We start from the raw sequence: 14,891 nt of genomic DNA, 5'->3' as shown, positions 1-14,891 counted from the left end.
CTGCGGGAGGGAAAAAGGGTCCATGAATGTTTGGCTCCTTTTGGAGCTCCCCGTTTCCCGTCTGATAGGAGTCCCCCCACTGAAATGGGATGGGCGATATCCCTCCTCCAGCTGGCTCCCAGGGCTGCAAGGTGCAGGCAGGTCGCAGAGTTTCTCAGCGTGCAGGAGAGGTATCTGAAGCATAAGGCTCGTGGTGCATACGGGAGGAGTGGCAAGTACACCAGAAGGTGAAGAGATGGCTGGAAGCAACACTAATGCCCCTCCATCTGGAAAGATGAGTGCTGTTTAGTACGTCTGGAAAGCATTATTTCTGCAAATAGCTCAACCTCTTTCAGCTTAGAGGCAGGGATCCCAGCCTGCTGCCAAGCTTAGATCTCCCTGATGGCAATGTGGTAGGGGAGACGGTGAACAAGTGTACTAATGGCATAAAGCAGGGAAAAACAGCATCCAATACATCAGCTTAAGGTACATCAGGCATCTGCCCTTCTCCCAGAAGGCTGCCTGCGACTTCAAATTGCATTAAGACACACTTGTGTTTTATATCATGGGATCAACCCATATGATAAAAGTTTAATTGGGTGGGTGTGAAGGGGAATTTAGAAGTGGCTCAACTGATTGTACCCAGTGATTTAGCTTCACAAGGGAGATATGGGAAAGGATCAGCTCTAATCTACTAATGTCCCTGAATTTTTGTTTGATTTGTAGCCTTGCAAAGATCCAGCTTTACGTGAAGCTCATCTGAAAACAAAGAGGTGCTAGTTCATGTCGTTTCAGAACAAATGCCTGACCCAAGCTTGTTCAAAACCTTGATTCAAATTCAGAGACTAGAGGGGATCGCTCAGCAAACCTCATCAGGCCTTTGGCTTTGTAGCAAACTCAAAATCACTATGTAGGGCTTTTCTCTAAATATTTTTGCATAGATAGAGATGTAGGTGCAAGTTCCAATAAAATACTTGTTTATCTTTTAACCGTATTAAGTCAACAGTCTAAAAATCTATCAGAAATGCACTCCTCATGAATTGCAAGCAGGACAATTTCCAAACTCCTTCTCATCAGTGTACAGCCTGTTTTCTAATGATATATATTCATGATCAATGTGGGATGCTGTGCGTGGTAATGAACAAGTTGTAATGCAGCTGATGTGTGAGGGTCTTGTGTGTATTCTCATGGGTCACTGTTGACCAGCCATCTGATATGTGCCAAGTTTGGATGAGACACGTGGTGTGCAAAGCTCATGAAGGATTTCTGGAAAACGTTGCTTCAGTTTATTTACAGCGGATTTGCACCCTGCAAAATGGTTTCCCCCCCCCATGAAATTCAATAGATGTTCTCATTTGAAAACATAGGTTCAAAATGTATTTTAAAACTCTCTTGGATTGGACTCCAGACCCTGAAATACATTTTTGGAAAAGCAATCTATTCTCAGGCTTGAAAATAAAGGCACAAACCCCACTTTCTAAGCAGTTTCAGGAGAATTTTGTCACAGTTGTGATGGGTTTGTACATCTTTTCACAGATTTGTGGACATTTGCCTCAAAAATTTCTTTATGGTCTTTCTTTCCACATCATCTTCTGTACTGAATGTGAGCCTGTTCTGAAATATTTGTTGAATTTTGTGCGACTTGAAGGACTCCCCATAGCTCATGTGCTTAAGTGTATGGAAGACTTCACAGGTCAGGGCTGACATTTGTTTCCTTTTTAGAGGCTCCAAAATGAGTTCAAAAATTGGCTGTGGTGATTTAAGATAACTGTATATGCAAACTCGTGCATTCACTGGTAGTATATCGTAGTTTTTAATGGAAGAAATCAAAATGCAAGGAGTGAGTTTGTAACAATAGCAACAACAAAATCTCTATAAGCCCATTTTCCTTGCTTTAAAAAAAGGACTTTACTTTTTCTTTCGACATTCCCTAGGTATTTTCCACAGTTTTCACCAACATTGTTTCAAAACTATTTGCTTGCCAATCTTTTTCTTAGTGAAAGAATAAAAATCTCCATAAGGATTTGAGTTTTTTTCAGGGTTTTTTTGTTTGGTTTTTGTCTTTGGGTTTTTTTTTTTTTACTGTACAGAGTGAAAGGTCTGTGAGCATTCTGGTAAAATATGATAGAAAATTTCCAATAATAAAGAAAAATGACTGACGCATTTTGTGAAGAATTGTTTTTGGATAAAAAGGGTTCTTTTCAAGTGAAAAGGCATGTCGTGCAAAAAATTCAATTAGTTCTAGTTTCAAGATCCCTATGGGCCATATCCTGGATAGTTATTGAGACAAAGCTCCCATTGAAGTCACTGGGCATACTTCCTGATTAAAGCCTTCAGGACTAGGTCAACTGGGAGTTTTGCCCGAGTAAGCACTTCAGGATTTGAGTGTAAACACAGCCATTGGGGAATAAATGGGTTAATACAGCAGCCTAATACATTCTCTGCGTTTGTAAGCTCTGCTTTATATAAGGGACGTGGATGCCTCTTCCTCTTGGTGATGGAGGATGGCAGACATTTTATTTTCCGCAACCCACTGTGCTGGTGCCCTTTCCTTCGTGTCACCAAAGTGGTGTTGTCTGGTCCTAGTCTTTCCCCGTTCCCCTGCATCTCTCCCCTCTGAGAATGAACCCCCCATGTCAGCATAAAGGCCAAACCACTTTTTTAATACAGTACCGAGGGAGGAATCCCCCTGCCCCCAGCCAGCCAAGCCCATTCCCCCATCCAGGCTGAGTTAGTCATGTCTGACTTCTCCTATTCACATTATGGCTACCCTTGTTGCTTTTTGGGTTTTGTTTTGCTTCCTTACTGTTGTTGTTTTTCAGCCAAAGCTGTCATTTATCATGAGAACAAGAGCAGCCATGTGTTGATTTTTCTGGATTCCTTTTGGACAGTGTCCCAGTGCTAATGAAGGCCCTTCCAAAGTGCTAAAGAGCTGGTGCCAAAATCAGTTACAGTGAAAACAATAGGGGAGTGGTGCACAGACAGCACATCTAGTGTGTGTGTGCGTGCATGCGTGTGTGAGCGGAGGGAGCACTTACAATTGTGATTTCGGTCCCCCTCCCTTAAGGATAATAAATTCGACTGAACTAAGGGACTCGAATTCACATTTGCTCAGAGGCTGAGGCACATTAGAAATAAAAGGCAGTGGAAAAATAGATGGTAGATGTTCACACATTATGTCCTGGCTGGTCTGGATAATAACACAAAAATCAATGTTGTACGTAAGCTGTGACAATGATGATGAAGCTTCTGCAAGAGTTATAGGACCTTGAAATTCAGGGCTTTATCTCTGCTTGTGGGTCATTCATCTAAAAACTTTTTTTTTAAGTGCTCCTGAAAATGCTTTTTTTTTTTTTTTTTAAATACACTTTTAAAAAACTGAACTATTCTGCTTCTCAGACTTTATAAGCTGCTACGTTCACAACGCATGATAGGTCTTACAATACCAAACAGCAGTTATTGCATGCTATACTGTTAAAGTGCAGAACAGCGATGGAAACACACTTCCTGAGACCACGAAGGTGAGTGAAACCGAGACAGAAACCCACAGAAGGTGCACAAATCTCCTCAAACTACCTACAGAACTGCCGTCCAAATCTGAATTAAAGGCTAAATACAGGCGGTCACAGCACGGGTGCTGGGACTTTGAGAATTTTCGCCTTGTAGGAAGCGCACAGTCACTGCGTTTTCCTGTTATTATTCATCTTGGAGGATTTATGCATTTTATGAATCAAAACACTCGGCAATTTTGCAGCCCAAGCGAGCGCTTTCCCCCAGCCCAGTTTCTAGCCTTGTGCTCCACCTGCCGGCTACCGGCCCCGCGCCGCTGCCGCCGTCCTGCCGCCACGGCTTGTGCCGAGCCGAACGGGTTTGGGGCAGGGGAACCGAGGGGGGACACCCTTTCCTGACCCCGCTCCCGGGCGCCCCGCTGCCGCTGGCCCCGCGGGCGCTGAGCGCCTCCCCCCGCCCGGCCCCGGCCCGGTCCCCCGGCCGCCGAGGGCTCCACGACGCACAAGGCAGCCAAAAACATTCACAAGAGAGTGCTTATATACATATATCCACATACATATGCGTGTGTGTATTTATATATCTTGTGCCTGACGGGGATCCAGCCACTTTTGTGGTGTTTCTGCAGCACCCGTTCTTCTTTATTAAACCCCAAATGATTTAATCAAAATGATGTTTACCCAACATTGCCGGGAAGCAATACTTTCATTACCAGATGCCAATCTTTCTTGTGTGCAGTTCAGTTGTGAGCAAGCCAGTTAGTGTTTAGAGGCAGATGCTGGTGATTTGAAAAGGCCTCTCTGTGATAGCACCCACTAACCCTGACGTTTATTTTGAGTTTTGTTCCAAAATATATAAAATATATAAATATATAGGATTTTGATAGAATAATCTCTATAGTTTGGACAAATCTGGTGAGTGATTGAATCTATAGATCAGTTTAATTTACATCTGCCGTACGCTTCAGTAAATAAAAAATAACCTCTGACTAAATTACAGTGTTTAGTTTTAGATCCCCATTTAAAATACAGTGTTACTGTAACTACGTACTTGATTTTCATGTTTTTTGTGTGCATACACATTGCCTTCTGCAAGATTTGGTAGACTCCATAGGTTCTTAGGCCAGAAGGGCCCATTATGCTCATCTGGTCTGACCTCCTGCATAGCACCAGGCATACGATTTCACACTGTGATTTCTTCATTTATGCAAGCAATTTGCAGCTGAGCTAAGTCGTAGCTTATAGAAAGATACTCAAAATGCACACAGCCCTGTGTCCGAACTACCTATCTGGACTTCAAATTTCCTTCGACACGGCACTCAATTAGAAGTTTCCGTCCATGCTCCCCCACCCATATGGGAAGAATTCCTTATCCCCCCTTGACAGCACTAAGCTATTTTAGATGTAACATAGATGCACATAGATGTTTCAGGAGAGCGCTGATTTATCAGCTATCTCCTCTTCTTTTACCCTTTTATTCAAGCATTTCAACAGAGCAACAGATGGTCCTTGTGGGCCATTTGCTGTGATTGGAATTGTAGTGTCCCAAAGAAGGTCCGCTTTCTTATAGCTAAAAGTGAGTCTAAGTTTCCTTACCCAGGAAGAATTTCAAATGATGCCTCAATTTGCCTTGCTACAAAAGAAAACACATTTCCCAACAGTTGAAGGGTGAAATCTGCAAACTTTAAAAATCATCTCTCACCATATGGACTATCATACCCTTATAATCAGAGAAAATGGAGATTTTGAAAATACAAGCATAGAAAAGTTCTCATTTTTGTTTCAGTTCCTTAGGTTCTTGAACTTGGGATGACTGAAACAGTAATTTATTTGAAAGTAACCTCTCTCATTATTTATTGATATCATTGGCACATTTAAACATTTGTAGGGACTGGTTTCAATTGTGTATATTGATGCACCTTAAGAGCACAGGCATTACATAGGCCAAAAGTTTTGTCTTAATACAAAAAAGGTTTAGAATAAAAATGCTCTCTAAAGGATTTTGTTTTAATTCACATTCTGGGCATTCATAAATCTTGGGGAAATGACAGCCAGGCAGCTTGATCCTTCACGGTACTGGTTTTGTATTTTTTTGCGAGCTGACCGATTATTCTGGGGGTATGGATTCTGGGGTATGGGCATCTTCCTAGGGGACACTTAGGCCAGATGAGGTCTGTGACCTGGATGCACAGCAGTGTTTTAAGCCTGATGTATGGGTGACATTCAGGACTGTCAAGGCTCCTTGTACAGCACATGAGGTCTTCTGCTGAGTTTATTCTATTCCTGTTTTATGTAAAACAGGTTTCAAATTCCTGGTAAAAGAGACTGTAATAGGGATCTTCTTTCCTCCCCTCTAATGCCCCTATGGCTGGGTATTCAGGGCTCTTTCTATTGGTATGGAAGATAGAAATTTGAACCCTGCGTGGATGTACAGGACTCTGAATCCCATCTGTAGCTTTCAGTCCTCAGCTGGGGCTGAGAAGAGATTTTATTCACCACTTTTTTAGGTGCCTCAGGTCTTTCCTTATGTCCAGTTTTATGGCCTACAGACTTGACCTGATCCAGCCTCTTGACTCTGGGGTTTGACTTTGTGCCACAGCCTGTTCACGTCTGTCTTGTACGAGACATACGAGTTCTCAGACCAAGCAAAGGGGTGATTCAAGCCTGTGATCTGAACCCTTAGACCAGGGCTTAAGTGTAAAGAGTTACATTATGTGATGTCAGGTTCTGAGAGGGCAACAAGTTTTTCTGTCCCTCTACAAGAAAGAAGACAAGAGAAGGAGGTTTCTGTTTTCTCCCAGGTTAGAACATTAAGTATAGCTTAATAGCACCTCTTTCATTCCTCAGCAGATTTTATGCAGAGCTCAACATAGCCAGGTCCATGGGTAAGGCAAAATAAACTAGGAGATTTCAGGTGGAAAAGACGTTGTGGCAGGAGGGGATGTTACCGAGGGAAATACGTTGATTTAGCCAGACAGGAAAAGCATACGTGCTAATTGAGATAGTCTGGATTATGGAGGTAAACCCTGTAATTTTGAACTACATTCACAAACTCATACAGTAAACCTTTACTCTTTTATGTCCTATCATCTTGGGGAATTCATAACCCAGAGTAGATGACAGACTCCCTTATCTAATGCAGAAGAATTACATGCCTGAGAATAGGAAATACAGAAAGTAGCATGCTGAACAGGAAGCTGTAGGGGTGAGTCTATGGAAAATGCCAGTAGATCTTGCCTATCCTTAACCTGGAAGTTTTCTGATTTCCCCACGTGCTCAGAAGTGTTTGTTCTGTGGAGATGATCACCTTTCTATAGCACGAAGCTTCAGCCTGGTCCAGATTTAAGGCAGATGGGTCTGTGAACTCCATTTAGGAGTCTTTGGAGAATCCTGAAAAGCTAGGTGTGCCTAAGACTATGATTAGCTTTGGTGGTGCCCATCTTTTTACATAATTTCCTTCCATGGGGCATGGCAAGAAAGTTCTCATCTGCTCTAGGAGGACTGAACTCAGGCTTAGAAAGGCATAATAAACACCAAGCCATGGGGCACCTGGTGTGACACCACTTTCCAGTTTTCTGTTTTTTTTGCTTTCAAAGATGAGTCCCTGCGCAGCTGTGTATGCAACACTGGTGGGAATACAAACCACAAAGTGGTTATAGCATTCAACTGGGTTGGATGGTCGGGCTCAGAAGGTAGAGGCTAATGGATTATACATTACCTGGAGGCTGATAACAAGTGAAGAACTACAGGGGACTGTACTGGGACTTGTCTTGACCTGGAGGAGATGACAGAGTGCACTTGTCACATTTGCAAATGACACCAAAATGGGGGGCAGAGGAGGGAATGGGGACCCACTGATATGCTTGAGAGCAGAGTCAGCATCCAGAGGGACCTAGACAGGCTGGAGGAATGGGCCAACAGGAGCTTTACGAAATGCAACAATGACAAATGCAAAGTCCTGCACCTGGAATCACCTTGCAGTGACACAGGCTGGGGACACTCCAGCTGGGGAGCAGCTCTGCTGAGAAGGACCTGGGGTCCTTGCTGACAGACAGCAAGATGAACATGAGCCTGCAGTGTGCTCCAGCAGGAAAGAATGCCAACAGCATCGTGGGCGGTATTAACAGCATGGCCAGTACAGGGAGGGGACTCGTTATCCCTCTTTGTTCAGCACTCCTTAGATGGCAACTAGAATACCACACCCAGTTTCAGGCCCCCCTGAAAGACGTCAATCAAATGGAGCGAGGGACTAAGGGATCTGGGATTGCTTCAGAGGAACCTGACTACAATGCACCAAGTCTGGATGTAAAGAGCAAAACCCCATCTTTCTTAGCAGCACACCTGCACCTCTGAGGACATTATTGAGAAGACACAGCCAGGCTCTTCATGGAGGGGCATGTCAGAAGGGTGAGAGTTGATGGACAAATGTTGAGGTAAGAGAGGTTCAGATGGAGAGGTTCAGGTAAGAAAAACCTTTTCCCCCATGATGACAGTGGAACAAGTCTCCAAGAGGTTGTGCAATCTCCATCTTTGGAGGTTTTAAAAACCAGACTGGACAAGGCCCTGGCCAACCTATTCTGATCTTATAGCTGAGCTTGAACCAGAGACTTCCTGAAGTCCCTTTCAACTTGACTTAACTTCTGGTCCTGTGAATACACAACTGGGGTTTCTTTCTGGAAAAATAACACCTGTCTGGATGCAAGCAGTAAAATCCTGCCATTCCTATACTATAGGCTTGAGATAGACTCTTCTCTGTTGGCAGCCAAGTTGCTTTGTTGTAATATAGTTACATATAATATAGCTGTAACATGTTGTAAGATAGGCCCATCCTGGTACGTCGTGAGAGGAGATCCTACATAGCTACTGACTGTGCTCACATGGGGAGCAGCCACCTCTCGCTACACAGAACTCATGGCCACAGGTCCTCTCTGGGGTTAGTGCCTGCCCTTTTCTGGCAAAAACTGAAACTGCGGCCTCACTTGCACCTTGGATGTCATGGATTGGAACAGTCTTTCAGCCTAAAGGTATGCCAGAAGGATTCTGTAGCAGCTAGTCAGGATGTGGCTCTGGCTTCCATCTGAACATAAGTGAAATGCAAAGTGTTATGTTTTCGACAGGACTGGCTGCAGTGGTGAGGGATCATAACTTAGGGCTTTGTCTGGGGAAATGGGAGGCAAGAACATAATTCTTCAAAACAGGGTGAAAAAATATATATACTTCAGACCTTCTTAGGTAGCTGGGACAGGGGCTTTTCCTGTAGCTGTGCAGTCTTCTTGGAAGAAAGGAGGGTACCTTAGGTGACCTGTCTCTAAGTAAATTAGGGTGAAAAATTGTAAATGCAAAGGCCACGTAGGTAGTGGACTTCTGTGCTGCGTTAGGTCTTTGTATCCCCTGAGTGAATCTGGGCTCATGTTCTTTTTTATTCAAAACAATTTGCCAGTAGAGTCAAATTGCTGAAAGTCAATACACTGGAATACACGGATGTAGCTAACTCATTTCCCTTCTTTCAGTGCCCTTAGATGTGCTGTTTGAGTGATATGGGAGGGATTAAACCTTTTTCCAGGCAAGAGATCTGTAGAACAAAGAAGGTTGATGGGGAGGGAAGGAGAGCAATATAATTTATAAAAAGCTCTTAGAAGCAACAGCCTTAGCTTTCTACTCTTGTGGAATACGGCTGAAAATAGCAGGTAATGGGACCAGTGTCCCTTTAAGAATTCTTGAGGTTACTAATGGATATAGGTCATGGTGACAGCCTTAAATAAACCTTCAGTAATAAACAAATCATTTTGAGTTTTCATAAGATTACCATCACTCTAAGGCTGCTCCAGTAGGGCTAAGAATGCGTGAAGGAAATGAGCATGATAGATCATATACATCATACTGTCATACCCCAAGAAAAGGACAAAAAAAATCTTTCAAGGAGGCTCACACTGTATTCCTGATAAAAGCTGCTAAGAATGTGCATTAATATTAATCCTCTATTTTACAATAAGCTATTCACTGCCTCTACATAAAATGCAACATTGCATCAGAGGAAAATGAAAACAAAACTTAGGAAAAAAGATCTCAGCAGGCGTAAGTATCCTGTTCCCAGGATTTGGAAATTGAAAGTACCAAGAGGGCTACAAGGAATAATCTTGTATCCAAAATAATTGTAAGAATATTATGGAAGTCTATACATAACAGAAATTCCATATCTCATTGTTTCCTGCAGTACATTCCTTACGTATCGCAGCTTTACTTTGGTTTTAGTTATTTACATTTTATTTAAATAGAGTTCATAGTTCTTACTTGTTCTAAACGTGCTTCCATTTTGATAGCTTTCGTGCTTTCTTATGGTGAAGGACGAGGTGCATTTAAACAGAAATATCGCTTGTTCTTATTTGATGCTTCTGTATATCTTACCATAATCAATGTTTGCACTCAGTGTTCTTACTACAGCACTGAGAAAACTGAACTGGAGTTCAACTGAATTGAGATGTGATTAAAATAAGATTTCCTTCTTTAGTAATAAAGCCTTCTCTAAATTGAGTGTCACTTCATTATTTACATAAGTCCCATTCTGGAATACAAATGTCTCATGGATTGTTTTTAAACCTTTGATACCTCCTTATAAATTCCTCCACCCCAAAAAGAAGCGTAAGAGAGTGAAAAGAGATTTTTGGTGTACAGCGGATAAGTAATAGGATTCATTGCTGAAGAAAAAAATGAGTTGAGATATCTTTATGGATAATGACCTGCCAATGATTGTAAATACAAGGTGACATCTTTAAAGATAAGGACATTCACAAATCGATTAGACAAATCAGTTAAGCAAGGCCATGCAGATATATAGCTATATTGGGACTAAAATATCCTACTGTATGGAACACATAGATGATCACAAATATTATAATGTCTTCTTCCTTGTGTCCATAAATAATAATAATAATAATAAACGTGCTCCTGCCGACAGCCTAAGCATCCCAGTAATGTGAATTGATTGTTAGCATTTTGCTTTAGAGATAGATTAATTAAGGCTGAATCATATGGCAATCTTTACAAAAGTAGTGTACATATGACATCTAAATTAATAGCAAATGAATTCATCACAAGCAGGGTAATTACAATGAATATCTAATGAATTAATAATGATAGATCATTTATGATTCATGCATACATATATACATATATATACACATACACACACACTCACATGCACAGAAGATAGCAAATTTGCTGCTGCCACATGGAAGAGTGAGATCTGTGATTTTTAGCTCTGTATGTCAGAGTTCCTACCCATTTTCAGTGAGCTCAGCACTGTATTATGCCTACTGCTAGGCAAAATGGAGGCAGAGAAACTAGCTGAAATAACATCCAGGTATGGGTGGTGAGTCACTGTCACAAAGCTGTGATCCTTCCTGTATAACAAAAGATGCTGGCATAGGAGCAGGAACATAATTTTCATGCCGTTTCAAAGTCACTCTGGATGGACTTTGGGCACTTTTTTGAAGCTATGCAGATGGGATGTGGAAGCTGGGCACCTAGATGGTACTTGTGCTCTACAGCAGAGGTCTGCTGTGACTGGTTGGCTGTGCCAGGAGCCTACTTTCAGTAGCGATAGCCCTGAGTTCTCCTGTCATCCGTTCATCAGCCTCTACAGGTTATCACTACTTAGAGTGAGGAGGTTTTCAGTTTTAGAAATGCTAATAGATAGCGCACATATGCATGAACAAAGACCTGAAAGTGTTGGGCTCATCCCTATCCTCCAGGTCACAGACACTTTACTTTCCCACCATTTAAATTTCTTTTCCCTCTGTCATCTGACCCACCTCTCATCTCCTCAGTCTTTTAAAATCTAATCTAGGCTTTTCCTTTCTCAGCAACTTCTATCTACCTTTGACTTTAAACTTTGTGAAAGTGCCTCCTACTGCCACCACTTGACTTCCATTGAATCTCCCATCCTTTACTCTGCTGTGGGACTGAAATAAGGTACCTTCATCCACTAACAGGGTGTTTGTCAAGGCCAACATGACCTTTCCTGGCTGCTGCCAAGGCTTCTCGCTATTTTCGTCTTACCCAGTCTGCCTGTGACTACTGAGTTACCAATGATAACTCAAATAATCAATTTCTCATTGATTATTCTCTCCTTAGACATCTTTGACCGTGCTTCCCTCCTTCTCAGCCTTCCCTTTATGACCAATCCTTCAGTGATTCTTTGTTATTTTGGCTCTGTCTTTAGCCTGTTCTCATTTTCATCGTCTGGTAATTCCTTGGCAGCCCATTCCCCTGTCCATGCTGATAGCTCGCATGACCATCACCTTGTCCTTGACCCACTGCCTGGCCATTCTGTCTCTAGTCTTCTTCCATGGCTCTAACATTGCTATGATGTCCTCATCAGCTCAAACTCAGCTTTATATGAACTGGATTCTATTTTTTTTATTTTCCTTCCTTCTTCGTTACCAGTATGAATTCCCCGGGGTCCTTGGCAAATTGACATGACTGGACTCTCACCAGATGGTCATGATAGTGTCCGGACTGTGGAGGTTGTAAGTCCTTATCTTACTGGGACTGAGAACAGGCTAAACCCTGTTCCTGGCTTTAAGCATCTATCCTGCATTTCAGGAGCAAACCTCATGCCTGGCACCAGTAGGCATTCCTCAGTCTAATAGTCTAGCTCTGGAACTGGTACCTTCTCTGCCCAATTCTTCTCAGCAGTTGTTATGTCTCCTTGTATCCCACTGAAGGAATATCAGTCTTCATCTGGTTTACATTTTGTTTCTTCAAGGGCACATGATAGATGCAGGTAAAAAAAAATCTCTGTGTAAGAACACACAGACAGCCAGTTTGCTTAAGGGTCTAAAACTTGACTGATCTTTTCTAAATAATACAAGAAGCATGTGAATCTAGGTAAGGTTAATAAAGCGATATAGCCTCCATGCATTTCCACTGCCTCGATTTCCTCCTCATTCTGGATGCAGTCTTTGGGCTCCATTCAGAGCCATTTAAAAACACAGAAAATATTTTCTCTGCAACACCGAATTGTTTTTTAAACCAAAAGTTTCATTCAGCTCCCTTTAGTACTGTTGGTCTTGTCAATAAAGAGTGTCTTCCTCTTACAAAGGCATATCGTTTTGTTCCCTTCTCTAACTTTAAACCCTCTCTCGCTGCCATCTCAGTGAGTGTCTTCCGTGTGTGTGTTCCAATACCCGATTCCTTTGTTTTGCCACTGGCTCTTCTTTCCTTTCCACTTCACCTGCGGACTAGCTGGAGTAAAGTGCTTCTCCTTGCTTCTGCTCACCCCCTTGGCATTGTCTGTTTAGAGTAGAGACATGAAGATCTCTATTATAGCTAGTCTGGGAAAGACACACTTATGGCCTTGTGAGTGAATACACAGTGGCATTCAACGATACAATAGTTTTCACAGGAACAATTTCATCATATCGAACACAACTGTGAATTTACACTTGCAATCTTTGACCCATTTTTCATCTCCTCTTTCTCTTATTCCCCTCCCATTGATATACTTGGCTGACGTTCAACAGAAAAGACAGTGCAGTAACCTAATTCTTTCTCCTCCTCCCCAGCTTTCATGTGATACCTTCGCATAGTTGTGCAGCCTGGGATCCCCTCGTCCCTCGAATCAGTACTCCTTATTCAGCTTCAATCTGGGCAAAAATGTGTTTACCATCTGGCAAATTATCTTCCCGGCCTACCACACCCACACAGAAAACGGGAAGGGAGCTCAAAAGGTCATCGGGCCTATCGCTTGCCCCAGGGCAGGATCAGCCACATCTACAACATTCCCAACAGATGTTTATCTAACTTGTTCTTAAAACCTTCAAATGTGGAGATTTTCCAAGCCCCTCATGCAGTGCTCAATTCTCCTTGCAAATTCTTAATGATCCTCAGTGTCCTGAGCTCTTCAATTACAACCTCTCACATTCCCCCATTAAATTCAACCTGCTTATCTGCTCCTTCAAAGGCTCTGCACAGCTCTGGCTCCATCTGTCCCTGGTTCTTTATGCGAGTGTCTTCACAGGGTGTCTGGGTGCCTTTGCCCTCTTACTGATTAGCTCTTTAAGCCGCATATCTCTCCCGACTTACGTTCTGCACCCACCCATCTCCCTATCTCCATCTGTCTGGCGTCCCTTTGCCCAAAAATCGCTTCATCAGGCTTTCATTTTCACTTTCAGGAACTTTCCCCTTAAACTCTTTTCTTCTGTGAATCAGCAGACTCTAGTCCACTCAAAAATGTGCTTTTTAAAGGACAGCCCCCCCCCAGCCCAGAAGTTACCATTCAGTCTGCCACCCTGTGCACCCAGCCAAGTGTAGGGTTTTGTTTGCCTTCATTAGCCTGTAAACTCATTTTGGGTGGGGCTGTTTTCTGCCCTTTGTTCTCCACTGTGTTGAATGTGCTGACAGCGCTGAACTCTCGATAATTAATAGCGCAAACAAAGCTTAAAAAGGGATGGATCAAAGGAAGGAGAAAGGGAAGGCAGAGGGAATATGAGGTTTTGTTTGAAGCAGCAAGGAAGCTTCAGGATGAATGTATCCTGTTGGGATGTGTTGAACACCTGTTAGGAAGAGGTTATGGATAAGATTGTTGAACAATCTGAATGAAGGCGGCCTCTGCATCTCCCTAAAATGCTCAGGAAAAAATCCAGTCAGTGTAACAGGTAGACACTTTGCATAAATTAATTTGAAATGAGGGAGACAACCAATATATGATTGAAACTTGGAACGCAGGCAAGTGGCAAATAAGAGGCAGGAAAAACACCATTGACCCTTTACCACAGGGTTTATCTTGGTCTGGACATTCAAGCTCGCTGGCATGTGTCCACTCTGCCGCACTTCTTTTGAGTTATACCCATTTAGTGATGGCCACGTTGTCGCAGTACCAAGACTTCTGCAAAGCTGAGGCAGACCTTTGAAATGTTTCATACTGTGGTCCGAACGGTGACTGCCTGTTCCTCTGTGTGCAGATGCAGGCAGTGCTGACCCTACAGGCAGGAAACCTCATCCCGTCACTCTGCCTTCAGCAGACCCAAGAGAGACCAGAGAGATGAAAGCTGGTGCTTCCATGGGACATGGTATAGAGCTTTCTGATGGTGTTCAGAGGGTGATCTCACACACAGGTCAGTGGATCATGTGGACCATCTGGAGACCTCTGACTGTAGCCATGAAAGGTTTCAGAGTCCTTATGTGCTGACCACTGACGGTGGAGCAAGAGCACAAGGACAAAAAGGCCCATCCTACAGATCTGGGAGGGCCAGGACTTCCAAGGAACTGTGCAAGGAGTTTTCTTTACTTCTTCAGTGCTAAGACACTTTAGATCTGACACCCTCACGAACTCCAGAGGTAGATTTCCATCATCCTTTGTCAGCAGTTTACTCCACACTGCTGCAAATCTGTTGCTGGCGTGGA

The 14,891-nt window shown here is 42.9% G+C and overlaps 1 long non-coding RNA gene across 1 annotated transcript in view; it reads left to right on the top strand.

The window, feature by feature from the left end:
* LOC142078185 (uncharacterized) overlaps positions 1–14,614 on the top strand; it is a 55,896-nt gene extending 41,282 nt beyond the window's left edge. The window contains exon 5 of the long non-coding RNA XR_012672149.1: positions 14,450–14,614. This is a non-coding gene — a long non-coding RNA (uncharacterized LOC142078185). The remainder of the gene's footprint in view (positions 1–14,449) is intronic.
* Positions 14,615–14,891: the final 277 nt, after the last annotated feature.

The sequence above is a fragment of the Calonectris borealis genome, chromosome 2 (genome assembly GCF_964195595.1).
Source record: "Calonectris borealis chromosome 2, bCalBor7.hap1.2, whole genome shotgun sequence".
Taxonomy (NCBI): domain Eukaryota; kingdom Metazoa; phylum Chordata; class Aves; order Procellariiformes; family Procellariidae; genus Calonectris; species Calonectris borealis.
This window is presented reverse-complemented; position numbering and strand designations above follow the sequence as displayed.